The sequence below is a fragment of the Hemicordylus capensis genome, chromosome 10, assembly GCF_027244095.1.
Source record: "Hemicordylus capensis ecotype Gifberg chromosome 10, rHemCap1.1.pri, whole genome shotgun sequence".
Lineage (NCBI taxonomy): Eukaryota > Metazoa > Chordata > Lepidosauria > Squamata > Cordylidae > Hemicordylus > Hemicordylus capensis.
In genome coordinates, this window is record NC_069666.1 from 7,905,587 (window position 1) to 7,920,043 (window position 14,457).

General features: G+C 44.1%; 1 protein-coding gene across 10 annotated transcripts in view; it reads right to left on the minus strand.

Annotated features, from left to right (window-relative positions):
• The window catches only part of NTRK3 (neurotrophic receptor tyrosine kinase 3), a 364,980-nt gene that overhangs the window by 286,981 nt on the left and 63,542 nt on the right, over nt 1-14,457 (minus strand). Inside the window, exon 1 of one of the 10 annotated variants that reach the window (XM_053272594.1) lies at nt 12,213-12,262. The exons of the other annotated variants lie outside the window; for them this stretch is intronic. The gene's annotated coding sequence lies outside the window, so the exon portion shown is untranslated. Of the gene's footprint in view, nt 1-12,212; nt 12,263-14,457 lie in introns of those variants that run through there. 10 annotated transcript variants of the gene reach the window in all.

Genomic DNA, 14,457 nt, shown 5'->3' on the forward strand with positions numbered 1-14,457 from the left:
ATGGGAGGGAGGGAGGGAGACAATTGGGCAGGAAGGCTGGCGGGTGGACAGAGGCTACGTAGGGGCAGAAACCCAGTTTGATGAGAACAGCGCTCAGGAAGCAGATCTGGAGACAATTACTGAAGGGATTAAAGAAGTAAAAGTTTATTTGATGAAGTTACGAACTGGGATAGAAAGTCTGCACTCTGTGCTAGCTACTTCATGGTGAAGGAAGAAGAAAGAACAAAGAAGAAGGGCGTGTCTTGAGAGTATCACTATACCAATCAGAAGAGACTTGGGGCAGAGATCAGAAGAGAGAGAACAAGGGGGCAGCCCTATACTCCCCAACGCCACTCCTAATGTCCCTAGTAGGAGTTACTGATGTTGAGAGTCAATGCCTATAGGGTCACATCTCCAACAGGCTAGTGGCAGCTGTAGTGGAGGAAGCCACCAAAAATATCTAGTCACGGGTATCCAACCACATTACTGCACTCGTGCTCCGGGCCAGTTCTGGAAGTCTGGAAACCATAGACACACACACCCCACACTTGTGGGGTGATTATATTTTGGGGCCAATTTTTGATTGTATTTTTGGTTTTATTTTGATTATATTTTGGTGGCAATCCAGCCCATCATATAGAGATGAGCAAGTGTGCATCTGAACTTTTCTGCTTTCTCCATCCACATGGGCACAGTGTGTCTAAAGTAGGCCTTCATGCAGCAACGTAGCTAGCGGAGAGGCGGCCTGTGTTCATCCCTCTCCCCGGCGGCCCCTTGGAGTGAGGGAGATAATAAAGAAAATAGGGGTGGAGCTGGGGGGCCTTCAGCAGCTGGGGGGGCCCGGGTTCTTTGAACCCATCGACTCAATTATAGCAACACCCCTGAATTTATGCATAAGATCCACATAAGCCCTCGTCATGTAGGCTGTTTTCTAGAATATTCTACGCACATTGGATTTGATACCCACAGCCCAGCTTTGGACTGTGTGTGGAGGCAGGAAAAGCATGCTGCTTCTGGGCAGAGCGGACCGGCACATCCACTCCACACAGTGGGCTGATCAGCCCAAGTACAGCATCCTAAACAGCCTTTTAACTCCCCTTCCAGCATTTCAGAGAGGAAGGGGATAAGAGTGCAAAGTGAGCCAAGATTTAAAGATGAACAAGAAAATACAATAGCTGGAGAACTCAAAGGAAGGGGGAAAGAGAAAAGCTGGTGAACCTGGAGCAGAGGAGAGGGAAGAGATACCTAATCCAACTTCTACACAGCAAATCTGTAATTCAAAATTAAGCGTTAAGCATTTCCATAAGTGTCAAAGTGAAACAAGAGTCATAAATCAAATAAGGGGACCTTTAAGACAAGGCCATTTTCAATTATCATTTATATAGCATTTCCAATGCAATTTTAAGAACTGTGCATCGTTCATCTCTGCAACAACATGTGAGGAGGGCGGCTATTATTCCCGATTAACGAGTCAGAAGCTGACGCTGGCAGAGTGATTTGGCCGCAACCACCCATAAGGAACGTGGGAAGAATCAAACCCAGATCTCGCAAGCCCAGCTCCAAATCTTTATCTACTGAATCACATTGGCTGTTGGCTCTCTCCTCCCTGGCTGAGAGCTGCATAGAGTATTCCCGTCTGGCTCCCTATCCATGGCATGATTATGCTAGATTTTCAAGTGCTTTCCCCTTGGCTGCCATGTAACCCAGGGGTTCTCAAAGCTGGGTTCCCAAATGTAGTTGGACTACAACTCCCATCATGCCCAGCCATAATAGCCTTTGGCTGGGCATGATGGGAGTTGTATTCCAACAACAGCTGGGTGATGCAACTTTGAGAAGAATAATAATGATAATGATAATGATGATGATGATGATGATGATTATTATTATTAGCCGCCCCATAACAAATTGTTCTCTGGGCATCTCACAACACAGCAATCTAAATATTCCAAACATTCCAAACACACAAAAAAGCAAGACAAATTACAAAATAAAAATGCAAAATGCAATACAAAACCTTTTTAAAACTTTCTAAAACCAATTTTTAAAAGCCTGAGTGGACAGAAAGGTCTTCATCTGGCATCTAAAAGAACAAAGTATTGATGCTTGGCGAGCCTCACTGGAGAGGCTATTCCATAGTTGGGGTGCCATCGCCGAAAAGGCCTCTCCCTACTAGCCACCTGCTTCACCTCATTTGGCAGGGGTATTAAGAGCAGGGCCTCCAAAGATCTTAAGGGCTGAGTCAGGACATATGGGACAAGGCACTCTATCATATAACCTCGTCTCAAGCCCTGCTATAATCAATGAAACTGATACTTTTAACTGATACTGTTTTGATTGTTTTTAATGTTGTTTTTGAGCATTGTTTTTAAAAAATTTAAATTGTTGTGTTTTACATTTCTTGTTTTTGTTTTTAACTAATGTTTTAATATTGTTTTTATCTGTTGTAAACCGCCCAGAGATGTTAGTTTTGGGAGGTATAAAAATATGTAAATAAAAATAAATAAATAAATGAAAAACAGCTCAGTATTCACCCATATTCAGGTAACAAGGCCTAGCATATGAACAATCTTTGGACTAAGGAGCCAAACCCGTAGCCAGCCTAAAAGTTAATGGAGGGTGCCAAAAAAGGGGGGGCAATTTATCTGGTTCCTATCGCTCCTAAGTGCAAGCAATATTTAGTTGCTAAAAGAAAATAGTTGTGACGGATTCTGGCACTCCCAGTCCTACCTGGAGATGCCAGGGACTGAATCTGGGGCCTTCTGCGTACACAGCAGATGTTCTTCTTCCAAGCTATGGCTCCATCCTGAGGACCAGACTACTATGGCAGGGCTTTCAACATTCTACAATGTCCCATAAGTGCTATTACTATATTTTCTACTTTGTGTGTGTTGCATTTCAGAAATCACAATTTCAAAAATTGTCCACAGGGGGGGGGAGGAATCAAGTCAAAATAACAATGACACCGTATGAACAAACGAAGCTGCCAAGATGATTAATTAGAGATGTTCACAACATGAATTTTTCAATTCATTTCAAATTCAAACCAAGTTCTGAAAATTCATTTCAAATTTGAATCAGATTCAAATCTGGTCTGAAAATCTGATTCAAATTCAAATTGAATTTGAATCAATTTGATCCTGTTTTATTTATTTGGCACTTTTTAAAAATCCAATCAGGGGGCCTAAATGGTTTAAAAAGGGTACCAAATGGCTCTCAAATTGAATTTGAAAATTCTATTCACATTTGGATAGGATTGCCCCTTTAAGGGGTGGTTCTATTCAAATTCAAATCACTCGAATCACCCAGATTCAAGTCAAATTAATTTGAATTCAAATCGATTTGCAAATCCCTACTATCGATGCACCTAGCTCAGTGTTGCTGACTGGCAGTGGCTCTCCAGGCTTTCAAACGGGGGCCTTTCCCAGCCCTACCAGGAGAAGCCGGTGATTGAACCTGGGACCTTCTGCATGCAAAGCAGATGCTCTACCACTGACCAATGGATGTTCTTGATGAACATATGAAGCTTCCTTATTTTGTGTCAGACCACTGGATCCTTCCAGATTAGTACTGTCTCCACTGACTTGCAGCAACTCTTCGAGGTTCCAGACAGTGGTCTTTCTCAGTCCTATCTGGAGACGCCAGGCATTGAACCTAAGACCTCCTGCATGCAAAGCAGATGATCCACCACTGAGCTACAGCCCCTATTCTCATTGCCCTTTCCCAAAGTGAAATGAAACCCTCCTTTTGCTGCAGTATATGCTGTCTTAAGGGTCATGACTGGAAATCTAAGCAACTGGGGAAACCAAAATGGGCTTCTTCTTTTAACATTTCAGTTGAGATAATTATATTAATGACAAAATTATAATTACACAGGGTCAAAAGGACTCAAAGCACTGAGTCTCAGAGAGGTCACTTGCCTCCTGGAAAAACAGCCTAGTTTTTCATACTGTATTTCTACCAGCATATATGTTTAATGAATAAGGAGAAAGTATACAGCCTTGTCTTACTCCTTTGCCCATCTGGAACTGGTCCATTTCACTGTGTTCTGTTTGGACTATGGCTTCCTGTGTTTTCACAGGACAGGTATTCAACTTATTGCTCTGGTGACTAGGGAGCATGCAGAGTTGTATTGGTAATGTCACAGGCTCTAATCGGGCACCTTTTCCCCTGCTTTGAACCGAGCCATGCTGTAAGCTTGCAGAAATTGGCTTTCAGAACTCACCCTGAGAAAGCTTAATGTAAATTTATCCAGAAGATTGCCATGAGAAGACTCTGCAACCAGTCCCGTCACTCTAGCAAACACATCTTCCTTCACCCAAGTTCTGGCTACAACGTACAGTATTCATTGCTCATCTGAAACAACTGAGACATGATTGCTACTTCTGGGTAATAATTTTAGCATTGCTGGATCACATGAGAAGAAAGAACAGCCCTGCTGGATCAGGCCCATCTATCTAGTCCAGAGGATCTCAACCTTGGGCCCCCAGATGTTGTTGGACCTCAGCTCCCATAAGCCCCAACCAAAGGCCATTGGAGCTGGGAATTATGGGAGTTGAAGTCCAGTAACATCTGGAGACCCAAGGTTGAGAATCCCTGATTGAGTCCAGCATTCTGTTTCCCAGACTGGCCCACAAGATGCCTCTGAGAAGCTCACAGGCAAGAGGTATGTGCATGCCCTTTCTCCCGCTGTTGCTCACCTGCTACTGGTATTTAGAGGCATCTTGCCTCTGAGGCTGGAAACAGCCTATCACCATCAGACTAGTAGCCATTGATAGGCCTGTCCTCCATGAATTTGTCTAAGCCCCATGGAGAGCTGGTCTTGTGGTAACAAACATGAATTGTCCCCTTTGTTAAGTAGGGTCCATCCTGGTTTGTATTTGAATGGGAGACCACATGTGTTAGCACTGTGAGATGTTCCCCTTAGGGGATGGGGCCACTTTGAGAAGAGCACCTGCACACTTGCATGCAGAAGCTTCCATGGAATCTCCAAGATAGGCCTGAGAGAGACTCCTGCCTGAAAACTTAAGAGAAGCTGCTGCCAGTCTGTGTGGACAATACTGAGTTAGATGGACCAATAGTCTGACTCAGTAGAAGATAGCTTCCTATGCTCCTATGTAAAGCCATATACATATACATGCCTTTTTATAGCAACCTGCATTTGCAACCTGGATACATCATTAACAGCTAAAAGACTTGCTTTACACAGGTTAATGTTGCCCAGATGTTCACTGTCTCTGCTGAACAGGTTTTCCTTTCCATTTTCAAATGCATTTGCCTGTGCAAAATAGTAAAAAATCAGAGTTTGGTTCAGCCAAGGGACCAGGGGATCAAAGGCAATGACTGTGACAAAGAATAAATGAGTAACGCCTGGCAAATTCCACCACATCAGGATGACAACAGACTGCATTTATTCCAAACAGCTGCTCAGTACTGGATGTGTCATTCTAAGCACTGTTAAACGCTATACAGGAATCCTCTGCATTCCAGTGAAGAAAATACAGGATTTGTTTACTTGGTTTGTTTGAAAGATTTATAAGGTGGCCTACAGGAAAACCCAGCAGGGTGGCATGCAACAATTAAAACAACAAATACACTAAAACCCAAACAAAAGAGAGTCGAATTTTAAAAGGGGTCATCAATACAGCCGAATATCAGAATATTCAGTTCAGCAAATTCCCTGCTTACTGGGCAAACACTCACAACTTTCAAAGTGAAGGCTCTCTCACATTTAGCAGGTGGAGAGCTGGTCTGGTTCTTGTGGCAACAGGCATGAATTGTCCACTTTCCTAAGCAGGATCTAAGCAGAAAAGAAGGGAACCTGTTTCTGGACATAATGACCAATTACTACATTTTTTAAATAAACTGGCAAAATGTCTTTCTTGTATATCTTGTGTCAAGGGACACATAAACTGGTAATCAGGAAAGCCATCCATTTTGTCCAAGCCACAATGATAGATTTTTGGCACAGCAATAATGTGTTGGGTTTATAAGTATAAAGAATATTTATTTAGTCTTGCTGATTGATTGATTGATTGAGTGCCATCGTTGGTGTCAACTCTTAGTGACCACACAGAGATATTCTCTCCAGGATGATCTGTCTTCAACCTAGCCTTTGAGGTCTCTCATTGGTGCATTCATTGCTGTCTTGCTAGGTTTCAATTAATGCCTTCAACTATCCTGGAGGGCAGAAGATTCACCAGAAATTTCTGGCTAAAGAAAGGCAGTGCCTCTGAGTACATCAATTTTCCACCAGCTAACCCAAGCCTTATGAAATTGGAACCGATAAGTGGAGTCGATGTGGACCTGCCCAGCCAGCTTTCATTTTACAAGCTACACATTGCATTCAGAGTGCCACAAGAGAAAAGGCTCCATTCATGGCTGCCTCCTTCCAAACTTCGGCTGATGGGGGAGATCCAAAGGAAGGCCTCCAACTACAAACAGTGTCCAGGCAGACTCATATGGTAGGTGGTGTTAGGGGTGTGCCTCAACCAGAAATTGTGGTTCAGCTCTAATTCGAATCGAATTTGAGTCAAACAACATGCTGCCGAACCGGTTTGGTCGAACCAACTAGCTGGTCCAGACCATTTGACTGAATCGGTTCGGCAGTTTGGGCAGCTTACTAGTAAAGGGATAGGGGTCCAGGAAAATTTCAGGGGCAGTGAGAGAGGTAAAAAGGTCCTTACCCAGGTGGTGTGGCTGCCCGTGTGGCTACTCACACACGCCCGGCTCCATTTGAATGTATCCCATTTACTGGCTTGGGGGAGGAATCTGGGTTTGGTTGTCTACTCCTCACTTGCTGACTTAAATTCAAACTAAGGTTCTCCCTCTCTCTGCATAAGAGACTGTTAGTCTGTTTATTTTGGTCTTAGCGTATGTTTTAGTTACCGGTAGTAATAAATATCAAACTCTTGTTTCTCAGTTAAACATGTTTCTGTAGAATTACTTACAGAGGATAAGAAATTTCTCTGCAACAGGTGGTCCTTATGTTATCCACCACCAAGTTGTTTAGGGCTTTAATATGCCAAATTTGGGGTGGAGATTAATATTGCCAATGATGAAAATAATGTCCCACAAAATAACCAGGTTCACCACAAATTATTCCTGGGGCATACTGGGGGAGGGGACAACCACCCATTGCTACTTTCCAAGAAAGCTTATAAAGAAATTGTGACAATCCTTGGCGGTATTATGAAGCAGTTATCACATACATTTTAGTAAGTAGAGGCATGAAGGACTTAATATCTTCAATATGGAAGTAATAAGGTTCAGTAACTGAGCATTAAAAGAAACTGCTGTGGCATAAAGGCTTAGAAGAGAAACACACACACACACACACACACACACACACACACACACACACACACCACAATTAAGAGAGCAGGCGGGGGCGGTGACTCTCCTCTCATATTCCCTGTTTTGCACACAAACACCAAAGAGTCACACAGCACTAGAGAAAAGTGTGTTCCTTTAGAGGATAAATGTAAGGTCATTGACTAAAAACACATAACCCCCGCCCCAATGAATCTAGCCTTGTGATTATCAGCATCACCGCAGGGTGTAATTGTGATTTGTCAAGGTAATGATCATAAACACATGTGTTCACAGTTCATGCTATACTTGCAGATCTCTGCCTGTTGCCAGACTTGGAGAGCTTATTCCAAGAGTAAAAGATTCTCCAAAGTGGATATTCTCACCAAATTTAAGATTCAGCATTCCTCTCAAGGAAAAACTGAAAATTCTCCAAATCTCAGGCTTCCAAGGAGAAATGTCCAATAAATTTATCTGATGGGTTCTCCATATTCCTCTCTGCAAGAAATCTAGCAGAAGCAGCAGAAGATGAGGCAGTGATCGCCCCACAAACTTGTGAAGGCATCAGGTGCCACCAATCCTTAGAAGGTTTCACTACATCTCACAGAACTTATTTTATTTGTGTTTGAGATTCTGGCCAATGGTTTTGCCATTAGCAGGACTTTTGAATTCTTCTTCAGGAATGATCTGTTTGCAACTGTACTGCAGGAAGGGAAATGATAAGAAGAGAGAGCATCATGGTCATCATTACAAGGATCTGTGAGCTCCACCTTTGTTTTCCTGCTAAGTAGCAATTTCACGAAATTTCGTATTCCTGCCTTTGCAGATACGAATCTCAGTAGTTTGTGTCACTCATGTAAATATGAGGCAAACCTGAGTGCCCAAAAAGTCCTTCTCAGAGTTGATTTAAAATCCAAGATGGGGGGATATACCCCCCACCCCCACCCCACTTTCTTTGCTTTGATGCATAGCAGAGACCAGGGATTCTTTACCCCAGATATTGCTGAACTCCAGTTCATCATTTCCAGCTACAACTTATTGTGGCTAGGGATGATGGGAGTTGTAGTTGAGCAGCAACTGGAATAACTCATGTTATTCCCCTGGCATAGATGAAGGGAGGGGGGAGAATAAACATCAGGCAAACACAGTGGAAAATGCCACTCAAGTGGAGGAAAGTACATTTCCCAGCATTTTTGGCACCTGGCTCACATCTGGAGTGCAACATCTGGAGTGCAATTGCATACCCAGAGTTGGAGGGAAGATGTGCCCTCCCTTACTCCTTTCTGCTGCTGCTGCTGCTAAGCAAGGCCTGCTCTGGTTTGCATTTGGAAGGGTGACTATATGTGAGCACTGTAAGAAATTCCCCTTAGGGCAGTGGATCCCAACCTGGAGGCTTCCAGATGTTGCTGAACTACAATTCCCATCATCCCCAGCTACAATTTATGGTCGCTAGTTATCTCCAGATAGGCCTGGAAGAGACTCCTGCTTGAAACATTGGAGAGCCACTGCCAGACAGTGTAGACCCCTGCCTGAAACCTTGGAGAGCTGCTGCCGGCCAGTGCAAACAAGTCTGAGCTGGATGGACCAATGGTCTGAGTATAAGGCAGTTCTTCTGTTCCTATGAGTTTTCACCCAGCTCACCAGCAAAGTGGCCCCTTGGAGCGACTTACAAGATTCTTCACAGTTCTGTTTCAGCAGCATATGCTCTGGGTTAGAGGTGATTATGACAAACCTGCTCATCTTTCATTAGGCGAAAGTGGCACTGAAACCAGCCTGTGTATGATGCTTTCCTGGGCTACCCATGGGAAAAGCGAGCCTCTGAGAATAAATGTTAGGGCATGCAAGCTGCTTGCTTCAGGAGAGGACATTAATAATGTCCTTACACCACCTCTGCAGAAGCCTGTGACAGCCTGCGGGAGAGAGCGCCAGCCCAGTTTGACTGACAGGTTTCTTTTCACACTCTGCACTTCTTTGAGAGATTGGAAGTTTCAGGGTCAGTTTCCTTGTAAGAGGCGAGTCCTGGAGATTCACAGAGTCTTTTTAAACCCAAACTGTTTATTTACAAATGAACAGGCTGAGCAGAAGAGAAGTGGTCACAGCCTTAGGCAAGTTCAGAAAACAGCATCAGCCCCACAAAGCAATGGCATCATCGCCACCGCCACCTGCCAAGATGGCTTCTTGCCAGCCAGCTGCAAAAACTCAGGGACAGAGCAAGCGGCCGTCTACCAAGTCAGAGCCTTGGGTCCATCTAGCTCAGTCTTGTCTACACAGACTGGCAGCGGCTTCTCCAAGGCTGCAGGCTGGAGTCTCTCTCAGCTCTATCTGGGAGATGCTGTTACGATGGTGGCAGAATTCAGAATACTGTTGTTGTGACTGATTTTATGTACATTGTGATTGATTGTTGTTCTCTGGGTGGCTCAGAAACTGTGTCAGGTTTTTTTAATCAAATCCATTGGAAAACAGCACAGTTATGAGGAGTAAAGGTCAAAAAGCAGACATGAACCCTCGCAACCACAGTTGGGTCTCCAAACTAACTTTCTAACAGCTCCATTTCAAAGGGTAGGATAGAGTCACAACTTCTGCGCAACATGGATGAATACTGGATGTCGAAAAATACATCACCACCATCACCCAGCAAAAACTCAGTTTGGAAGTCTCTCTTCTCTGGGCCAGGTTTTCTTTCTACTTGAACTGCAAAATTCAAAGACCAAGTTGACACTCTTCCCCCTCCCACCTCCTCCTACTCCTCTGACCTACATATAAAAACTGTGAAGAAAGAAACCCTCCCAAACTCCCATTTGCATTCTGTTTCTCCAAAACGACGATGGAGAATTTCAATCAAGCCCTCATCAAACACTCAGCTTCCCCACCTTTTCTCTCCATTCTCTGCCTGTTTTTCCAGGGTCCTCCCTCCCTTACAACTCATCGGAGCTATTTCTGATACAGTTTCACCCGCCACATGCACGCATGCAGATCTGCCAAATGCCACGACGGGCCTGTTGCCATGTTGATGCTGGAGGTGGAGAGATGACGATCATCTCCCTCGGCCTCCTTCCTGCTCCCACGGAACATTTGCCTTTCTGAGCATCTCCCAAGGAGCCTGCATCTGCTGTCCCCTTCCAAACTGTGCTTGGTTACTAAGAGTTGTACTAATCGTGACCAGCTGGGTAGAGCTGCCCCGCTGGGATGGAGAGGTACCAGCTGTCCCCTTTCCCTCTTTAGCTCATTCAAGACCTCCATAGGGCCAAAGAGCCACTTACAGTATAACACCAGAGAGCTGGGACTTGACTATTTGGTATCTGGTTGGGAAGAGAGAGCTGTTGGACCCATTTCTAAGAGAGCCATTTTGGTGCCTGAAGCCAAAGCCAAAGCCAATTGACCTGTATTTACAGAGATGTTCTCTGTCACTGATCCCAAAATACCCAGGGATTGGGACATAACGCCCTCTAGTCCATCAGAATCCCTGTCTCTTTTAACACTTGCCTGGCAGATACCACCCACCAATTTTATGCAAAGTGAGAAGACTAAAATTGGGTTAGTAAAACTTTTTGGATGCTCCTACTGACCTCATGCACCATGGGACCTGGTTCCCCATTTATCACTAATCCATTAATCATATTTACATGCACCTAAATAAAAAGAACTGGAATCCCTCTGTTGTGGAATGTCTGTGTTGAGAGCTAATATTCTGGTAGCTAATATTTCATCAGTCTGCCAACAGACCTGCAGGGAAAGGGTCCACTTGCCACTCCTCCCATGAACCACCTGTCTGTCTAATCTGAAACAAGCATACCTGTTATCAAGCCTCAGAGCCAGATATACAAATCCAGGGACTGTCAGTGACAACCTGGGATGCTAGCAGCAATGTGAAGAGACAGTCGCTGGATTTCCTTGTGCTTGCTAATGTTTCCTTGGAGCTCTAATGCCAGAAAGAGTTCAGTCCCTGCTTAGCATATTCTTACTGGCTCAGCACTAGCTTCTAAATAGCTGCTTCTCCAGCAGTCTGCAGTACATTTGTGATCTCCACTAGGCAACCAGAGAAAGAAACTTTTCAAAAACTGGCTTTCCCCCTCTGTAGAATACAAGGGAAAGAGTTGCGGGTTGCAAGGACAAGGCAGTGGAGTGGAATCAGGAATATTAACAGTTTAATGAAATAGATATTAGGTACAGAGAGGCAAGTGCAGACTGCTTTTCAGTGCTCTTGCTGTGGGCTGTTTGTTAGCCTCGCCTCTACTTCAGGACTGGAATACAAGTAACTCAAGCCTCATTCAAAAGCTGGCTTGGATCAAGGAATGGATTGACCCAAAACACTACACACCCCTGTCCTTTCTATTTTTATTCAATTATTTATTTGCAATATTTATGGCCCGCCCCTTCAGTCACTACTGCTTGGGGCAGCTCACCACATTAACAAAATAGAAACAACATAAAACAATTCAAAAATAATTATAAAATTATACGTTAAAAGACCAAGATAAAACCACATCTAAAAGTTACACAATTTAAAAGTTTCAAATTAAAAGTTATAAGTAAAAAATAAAAATAAAAATCTAAAGACCAAGAACTACAAAAACCTTCCAGATAGAAGCACGGTATCAAACATTTTAAAGCCTCGATTAAAAGATGTGTCTAATTGTTGTTGTTTTTAAAAACACTGCGGGAGTGAGCCTGACAAAGCGGTTCCAGGAGGGTGTGCCAAAGCTGAGAGGCCACAACCAAAAAGGCCCTATCTCAATTCCCTGCAAGATGGATCTCCATTAGAGGTTAGTGGTGTGCACAAAACCGGGTTGCCCGGTTCAGTTCGAGTCCGAACCAAACTCCAACTGGACATGTTCAGCTTTGGCACCCCCGATAATCCCCTCAGTTCGGTTTGGGGAGGGGCTGAGATAACTTTTTAAAACTTTTACAAATTAAATCTTACTTACTGCCACCTGGTCCGGGGCTTAGATTTGACGGGGTGGGGGTGTCTCCAGAGGTTCGCTCTCTCCCCCACCAGCCTCCATTTATGACCACATCACCCAGTTCGGGCGGTCTTCAGCCTGTTCTTGGCCTGCCCTCTGCTGCAGCGGCCATTTTGCATGCTCAATTGGCCTCTGCGTGACAGGGGTATTGGGTGCTCAACAGGCAGCCGGGAAAAAGATTCCCAGAGACCTCTCCCACTATGACATCAGATGCAGGGGGAACGTCCAGCACCCAGAAGGGGCCACACAGTCCCTTTCATTCACCAACTTGGTGCTTTCTTTCTCTCCCTCACCCAGAGACAGGAAGAGAAAGAAAGTACCCAGCCAGTGAATGAAGTAGTGATGTGCAAATCAAATTGCAAGATTTGAATTGCATTTGAATAATTTCAATTCAAATTTGAAATGATTCAATCCGAATCTGGGTGATTCTAATTTAAATTGAATCATCCCTTAAAAGGACAATTTGCTCTGAAATTGAAACTGATTTTTCAAAATTCAATTGATATGAGAGCCAGTTGGCACCTTTTAAAATCCATTCAGGCCTCCTGATTGTTTTTTGTTTTTAAGGTGCCAAAAGAGGGTCAAATAGATTCGAAATCCATTTGAATTCAAATCAAATTCAGACTGAGTTCAAATTCAAAACAAATTTTTGGAATTTGATTAAATTGCAAATGAATCAAAAAATTCATTTTGTGCACATCTCTAGAATGAAGCACCAGCTAGGAAGGAGCAGGAGAGGGGCTACACGGCCCCCTTTCAGATGTTGGACACCCCACTGTGTCAGCATTCTGGCTTCGACACGGGGGTAAGGCCAGTCATGAGGTCTGTCTCCCGCTCCCTCCCAGCTAGTGAATAAAGATGCCCTCTCTCCCTCACTCGGAGTGAGCGAGATAAAGAAGGCACCAGTGCTTACCAGCTGGGAAGGAACATGCTGGGGGGACATGCCTCACAGTGGCAAGTACTTCGTTCACGGCTGGGTGGAGGGGAGGCAAGGCAGTGCCCTGGAGGAGGGGGCACCCAGGTGGCCCCCCTGATCCTGGTGGCCCAGGGACTTTCCCCTCCTTGTCCAATAGTTGCTACATCACTATGATAATCCTCATCATTAAATATGCTAGAAAAGACACACAGATCTCCCAACAATGTTTCTCTTCCAGTGCAAGAATCTTTTTTTTTAATGCTCTTAGGATCTTTTTCTTCTTGTTCCTCTTGGCCTTCATCTCTGTCCTTCCCCAACATCGTAGCTTTGTTTTATTTTACTCCTGAGGTCTCCTCCTAGAACATTCCTTAAATATAGCACAGAGAGGCCCCCTTCTCCATCCCAAAGTTGAAGGCAGCTCTGTTAAGTATTCCAACCAAAACACAAGATATTTAAGAGCTTTCTTGAACTTTGATCACATCTCGGCATTTTTATAGCCAAGATCAAGCCTGGTATATGTTATCAATTTAATATATTGAGAGACAGTGTGCTATAATGAACAGAATATTAGACTTTGAGTCAGAAGGCCTAGATTCAAATTCCCATTCAGCCAGACAGTTCACTGGGTGTTTTATATGAGTCACAACCATACCTACCTTACAGGGATGTTGCGAGACAGGTCATTTATACTGTCCGGAGCTCATAAAGGTAGGATGGGATATAACTGTGATTAATGGTACCATCCACCCATTTCCTGAGCACCACAAAATAAAGTGTTCCCAGGTAAGTCCAATTATTTTCCCATCTACCATACCATAAACGTGTCCTGGCATGAAAAGAAACCCATAGAAGTACTTCACAGTGAGCCTGCCATAGAATATCAGCCACCAGAAATATTAGATCAGAAGTGTTCTGATAACTATACTGCATGCATAACCAAAAAACAAAACAAAAAAATTGGGGAGGATAAGAAAGCCTCCCCAACTCTATCAGTATCAGGTGGGCATTGACCCGATATTTTACTGATCATCTTTGTCAGAAGTTGGCTTGGAGAGAACTTCTCTCCAAGCTAACTCCAGACTTGGTTCTAAAGGACTTCACCTCTGAAATAGAAGAGTGGGGTGCAAAAGGAACCCCATAGAAAGCACCCACTGGCCCCATGGGTACTTCCTGGGTTCTGTTGTCCCACTCCCCAACCTCAGTTCAGAAGTAAGGTCCAGTCAGTTCAACATTGAACTGGTCCAGCTTGAGGGTCCAGTTCGATGACCAGGACCAGTCCGGCTCAAGGTCAAG